This window comes from Maniola hyperantus, chromosome 4, assembly GCF_902806685.2.
Source record: "Maniola hyperantus chromosome 4, iAphHyp1.2, whole genome shotgun sequence".
NCBI classification, from domain to species: Eukaryota; Metazoa; Arthropoda; class Insecta; order Lepidoptera; family Nymphalidae; genus Maniola; species Maniola hyperantus.
Window position 1 is genome coordinate 11,443,407 of NC_048539.1, and position 7,357 is coordinate 11,450,763.

A 7,357-nucleotide genomic window follows, 5' to 3' on the forward strand; every position below is an offset into this window, starting at 1 on the left:
ATTTTATAGCCTTGTGTTGTATAAATAGAACCGTGGTTACATCGTGAGATAAGCATCAGGTGATGTACCTAATGGATGAATGCAATAAATAACGTCAAGTCGTAACATATTGTAATGGAAACTTTGGCATTGAAGCGTCTAATATTGCCTCTGCAGTTCACCAAGATTGCTGCACTACATTATTGGGAACAAGGTTCTCCGTCACACGAGAAACATTGTTGTTTTATTAAAAGAAAACGAATTATTTTAATGTATCGTAGAAGGTCCTTTGGTAATCAGTATTCAGTACCCATATTATAATGCGAAAGTATGTTTGTTTGTTGGTCTGTCCTTCAATCACGTCGCAACGGATCGTCGTGATTTTTTGCATGGGTATAGTTAAAGACCTGGAGAGTGACCTAGGGTACTTTTTATCCCGGGAAATTAAAGAGTTCTAACGGGATTTTCAGAAACCTAAATCTCGCGACTCCGCTGTGGTCTTATTAGTCGGACGTCCCGGGTTCGATTCCTGGCAGGGGTTTGGAATTTTATAATTTCTAAATTTCTGGTCTGGTCTGGTGGGAGGCTTCAGCCGTGGCTAGTTACCACCCTACCGGCAAAGCTGTGCCGCCAAGCGATTTAGCGTTCCAGTACGATGCCGTGTAGAAACCAAAGGGGTATGGGTTTAATAAAAACTGTCATACCCCTTCTAGGTTAGCCCGCTATCATCTTAGACTGCATCATCACTTACCATCCGGTGAGATTGCAGTCAAGGGCTAACTTGTACCTGAATAAAAATAAATAAATAAATAAATCCGCTGAAACAGACAAATCTGTATGAGGCAACATGCAGCATGCGATATGCACCGCTCGCCTCGGCCTCTCATATGAAAATATGTACTTACTTAAAGTAAATATTATAATAGCTACGAATTAGAATAAAATGTTACAAAATATTATATTCTACATTTCAAACCTAACTCATGTAGACAGTTAACATAATGTAAGTAGGTATAATATCCTTTGTTCAATAATTTTGCAATTTACAAGTAAGTAGGTATATGTAGTTACATAAAACGGAAAACTGCGTACAGTTGAACTTTTTAGAAATCATGTGCAAAGGTTAAGTTAGGTTAGTTAGTTATATAAATGTGCGTAATCTTGCAATTTCTATTGTTTATTGTATGAACCATGAAGGTTCTTGGCTTTGTTTGAATAAAATACAAGTCAAAATTTATCTCAGTGGCCCTACCGCGGCTGTTTGACAGCTACAATGTCACGATCGCAATCATCTCTGATTGGTTAATGCTCGCTCACTATTGGCCACAATGCATTGTTGCAAGAAGAATCGCACAAATTCAGCCAATCAGAACAATTGAGATTGTAATAATGATTGATACACAGATTTAATTTTCACAGGATCACAATAAAACTTATAAGAATATGGACAATATACCTAACTATAACAAGCTATCAAGAAGACTGGCAGCATTTTCGCTAGGATAATTTGTTTCACAAAAAATGAGCAAGCCCTTATCTCTCAGAACAAATACCTTTAGAAGTAGTAGCCCTAATGTGACTCTTACTGTTAAAACGAGATAGCTAAATGCACTTAAGCTCTTAATAGAACGTGACAAAATGAGTGTTCCTTATCACCGTGTCCACTTTTTTTGTTTGTCAAAATGTATTTGTACGTGAGATCTTGATAAACAATGTGAAGTGAGGTTATGTTGACTCAAGTATTTTAAAGAAATAATTGATTTGTTTTGTTGTTTTTTGTTTTTGAAGTTATTGTGCAATGATAGGTTGCAGTATACTAGGCTACAATAGCCGAAGCGAACGTAAAATAAACGGAATAACATTTCACAATTAAGTACGCTTGAGCGAGAGGGACTAAGGGGGCCACGCTAGTTGCATATCTGTATATATCTGTGCCTTATCTGCTTCTGTTACCAAGAGAGGCCATTAGCCGCGGAGTTTGTTGTGGGCTCTTCTCAGACCTGGGCGCGTTTGGAACCCTCGTAGCTTTAGTTTTAAGTTTGCGTTATAATTATCACCACTATATTATCTTACAAATCTAACACTATACCAGACAATCAATAAGAGTAATTTATTACCTATTTTGAATAAATCATTTGACTTTGACTTTGACTTTGACTTTGAAAACTTAAGTTTTTTTGCAAAGACTCCAAACAAATATAATTATTTTAACATTAGGTAAGTAGATTAGAAGATCTATATAAACCATAAATTAGGTACTTACTTAATGAAAAGTGTTGCCTTGAAATTGAAGATGCCAATTTACTTAATCGGCGTTTTGTAAAAAGGAACGGCGAATGTGTCTGTAAGAGGTCACACGCATGTTTATGGCCAATTGATGCGTAACTGTGCAGACCAAAGACCTATTGTCCATTGATGGCTTGAGGAATCACTTTGCAATTCGACATATTGTTACGACACCTGCACGAATGTTATGTCACTTGACCTATTATATCTATAAGTACTTATAAAAAACTTGTCTTGACTGACTGAGTGACCTACCAACGCACAGCCTAAACTTAGGTAGGCCTCAAAAAGCCTGGGGTTAAGAATTTGAAATTTTGATAGTATGTACTTAGGTTTCTTTTATGACGTAGGCAGACGAAAGGATTTTTGGCAATTGCACCCCTTAGAAGCCAAAAGTTTGTATGAAAATCCGTAATTTTTCAACTTGAAACCCATGAAAATCGAAATTTGAGGTTTCGGTTAAAATTGAAAAAATTCGTGTTTCACAATTCTTGGATTCCACCCCCAAAGGGGTTCAATAGGGGTTGGAAGTTTGAATAAATACTCATTTGTTATTTTTCAAGTTATATCTATGAAAATTAGTATTTAAGCTTTGTGTTAAAAGTGTGTTTCAGGCTTTGCGAAAATTTCGCTCGAGCGAAGCCGGGCTGGGTCAGCTAGTTCATTATTCAACAACAACACGAAAGTTAGCTCCACCAATTGTAGATATAGATACTTACATTGTAAAATACATATGTGCCTACTCGCACAGTGAATAAAAAGAAAGTTTGTAGCTTTAATTGTTCAGCAAAAATAAAGCTTGAGTACAGAAGCTTTTGTGGAAAACAAACATCCACTGTCGTGTCCAGCTAACAATTCAGCGCAGGATGAAATTGTTAGTGCTCAACAAAAACTTAAGCCAAGTTAGTTTGTCAAAAGCCTGAACGTGGGATGCACAAATCTTTTCTCATTTGTGAAGTCAAAGCCTGCATAAAACTTTTGTCATTTATGAAGAGAATTTAATAACGATTTAACTCCTTCTTTACATGCCTTTACTATTCTACAGATTCAAAGTATAAATTTTGTTATAAGTAGGTACCTACCCTTACTTGTGGGTTTCTGAATGATGTTCAAAACCCTATTATAATTTAAAAGTATATAAGCAAATAAGTACGGATTGTTACATTGTTTTATACTATTTGAGATAGGGAAGAGAAGAAAGGAAGATAATTCTGAGTCTGAAATAATTTATAAATAAGGATTAACCTATTTAACACATATTTTACATAATACAAAACAAACATGCGGTACATTATATTTATTTTACTTTCCCTGAATAATTAATGAGTGCCGCCACCGAAATTTTTGCCCACATAGGATTTGCATCTCTAATGTGAATAAATTATTCAGGAGCTGTGCATACATAGGATAACTATTATTATTCTAATACACTCTACTCAAGAAATTTGTAGCTATACCTATCTGGTAAAAAACTTCTCGTAGCACGTAGCTCTAACACAAGTGGCTTTTATTTTAAACTAGCTGATGCCCGCGACTTCGTCCGCGTGGACAACCCTCCACCTCCCATGGCCTCACCAACCTCTCGGTTATATGGGCCGAATCACGGGAGTGCGCCCGTTCGGTACTTGCTCTTGGCATTTTCCCGAGGCGCCTTCTTGACTCCCTACAAATTATTTTGTCTCTACCTTGTCCCTTATGCTCACTCTCCCCCCTTGGGGGCTAGACGTCACTAGCACAGCTGAGATTCGTCCGCGTGGAATTAGCATTTTAAAAATGCCGTGGGAACTCTTTGATTTTCCGGGATAAAAAGTAGCCTATTTCACTCTCCAGCTCTTTATCTATAGCCATGCATGTCAATTCGTTACACCGTTGCGACGTGATTGAAGGACAAACCAACAAACCAACAAACAAACACACTTTCGTATTTATAATAAGGTTAGGTATACTGATAAGGGTACTGATTTTATTCATAACTTTAAAGTAGGTAGACAATGCGTGCTAATGTTTGCTTTCAGATACTTGTAGAGTCTATTGCCCATAGTCTGGACTGTATAGTACGCGACAGGCTGAGATGGCTATCGGGGTACCTGGCGCGGGATAGCGCGGATGACGTGCGGGTGTGCGGGGCGTCCCCCTGCCTCATTTTGGCATCTCGAGTCATTCTCGACCTATCGCGAACTGTGACGGGTTAGGGACCCCGGATGGGTTCGAAATTAGTCGGGCTAGCGTCGACTCAATAGGTAGGTAAATGAGTAAAGCCGGATTCACCAATATTTTTATAATGGAAATCACTCACGATTGTTTAAACGCTGGAAGTTAGGTAGGTATAACAAGTTAAGTTATACTTAAATAGTAAATGATTTACAGTACTGAGCTATGCTCATTACCTACTCAGCGTTCTGTCATCATCATTAACATCAGCGTCAGCTAATATGCATCCGCTGTGGAGTATAGTCCTCCTTAAATCAGTGCCACATTGGCATTCCTATCCTCGGCATTTCGCAACCAATCGAGGCCACCGAATCCGAATATTGTCTCCCTACCGAGCAACTCGCACTTAGCTGTTTTTCAGGATTCCGTACCCGAAGGATGCCAGCGGGACCCTATTACTAACCCTTCGCTGTCTATCCGTCCGGCCGTTCTTCAGTCTGTCTGTCAGCGAGCTGTATCTAATGAACCGTAGATGGAGAGTTGAAACTTTCACAGAATGTGTATTAACACCGGTAAAACAACAAATGATTAAAATTTCAAAATGGCCGCCATGTATTTACAAAAAAAATAAAAATTACACAATCTTGTACAATGAATGGTATGGAACCCTGTGGAACATACTGGTCCTCTTTAGCAGCGCCTAATCGTTTCCTATCCTCGACTTTTCGCATCCAATCGAGGTCACCGTCTGGAATCCGAGTATCGCCTCTCTATAGTCTCTACCTGGTTGGTGAGCGTCCTCGAATGAAGACTGCGTCTCGACTCGAGGACCGAAACGTAGTGGAATCCAACACTTCAATTGTCAAAAAAAAAACAACTTGAAGTTGCGTGCTCTGAAGGCCAGTTGAATATCTGGCAGTTAACGTAAGGTTACCGTCTTAATAAATTTTGAGCATAAAAACAAAGTGCGGTGCAAGTTGCAACTGACTCTAACTGTGGTTAATTACTTGATGTTTATTAGTGCCCATATTTTAAGAGGTTGTGGTTATAACTTGTAATTTAAATGATCTTAGCGCGCGATGGCCTTTGTAACGCGTTCAAAAATACCAATTTACAAAAAGATAAACATTAAGTTTTTTTTAAATTTACAGCCCTATTGTGCTATTTACCCAGTTAATGTAAGTAAGGTCTTACTTTATCTTACAAATCTATCTTTGAAATAATAGGTATGAGGGCAAGGGCTCTATACGATAAGGTTGGTGGAAAAGCACGCAAGGGGTCTGCTACTTACCAGCCAAGGTAGTAATTTGACAGCGACAGTGTGTCGATTGCAATCACCTCTGATTGGATGACGCTCACTCACAATAGCTACAATGCAATGTTGCACCAAAAAACCATAAATTAAGCCAATCGTAATAAGTTTATCTAAAGCGATTGTAATATTGATTGATGCAGGTTTTCCGGAAACGATCAGCTGCTGAGCATTATAATTGACAGCATTTGTACAAGGAACAAGAAGTTGAAATTTTAGAAGCTGCAATTACAGTCGCGCGTTTCGATCGTCACGCGGTGTGTCTGTCCAACCCACACACAGCAACGACCACTCATTTTGTAATACTAAACTTATCATTTAAAGCGTCATAATGTTGCGTTTTTGTTACCGTGGGATGTCTTTCACATTTCCATGTTGCTTTCTACTATTTACGTCAAAGATATGTCGGCCTTTTTCTCAAAACCGGTAACGGCGAATGGGATATTATACCTACCTACCTATCTCAATGCCGTAACGTATTACGCTTAACGTGATATTCTGTGTCTGTGAGGACATCTTTTTCCGTGCCACTTTCTACTTATTTTAGAGGGCGATTCTACACATGGATGGGATGATATACATTGCTGATTAGGGTTATCAAACCTATTTACAACATGGAGTTCAAGAATAGATTTAAACTTAAATTTAGATTAGATTTCCTCAATTAGAATAAGTATTTATTAAAAAATCGCGGGTTTTTTAAGTAAAATGCTAAAATAGCTCAGTTTCTAACTCACTGTTTAGGTTTCAGGTTTTTAATATCAGTCGGTGGACGCCCACTGTTGAACATAGGCTTTTCCGAGTGGGTGCCACCACATCCTGTCTTAAGCTTTCTTCATCTAGCCGCTTCCTGCGTATCGTCAGTTCATCGTGCCGAAGGGCGTCCCATTACGCTTACTAGTGCACCGTCTCCACTTTAGAACTTTTCGACCAATCCAACAATCATCGCAACTATACAGCAAACATGACCACCTGAGCTTGATTTGTTGTTAGTGATGTCAGCGACCTTGGTTCTTGAATTTCTGCGAATTTCCTCATTTCGGATCTTATTCTTCAGGGAAAAGTCTAACATAGCCTTCTCAACAGCTCGCTTAGTCTTTGAATTAGATTTGATCAAGCTGCTTGGAGTGTCCACGTTCAACAGTGTCATAATAAGGACGGGAAGAACGGGTAGGTATAATCTCATTGCGAAGTACACTGTGTGTTACTTTCGTCTTTAGGTGTTAAAGTATTGACGAGGAGAAGACGTCTCAATATACCGAGCCCCAACTATATGATTCCTCGCTGAAATTGTTGATCAATATACCTACTTAATATAATTTCTAAATTATCTCCGGTCTGGACCACCCTGGAGTATAGTTTTAATTAATCCCTTCTAAGTTAACCCATTTTTATCGTACATTACATCGTCTCTTAGGTACCATCAGGTGATATCACAGTCAAAGGCTTTGCCATCGAGCAAAGAATGTCAACCATAGGAATGACACAGATCAATCTTTTTCGCGAACGTGGCATTGGGTAGGATTTGGAAAATTAATTTGCAGTGGTCGCGTTGGGCCGTGGGCCACACTTTCATACCGGTCGGCATAGACTCTAGGTGCAGCGTGGTGGTGGTACCACCGCACACCG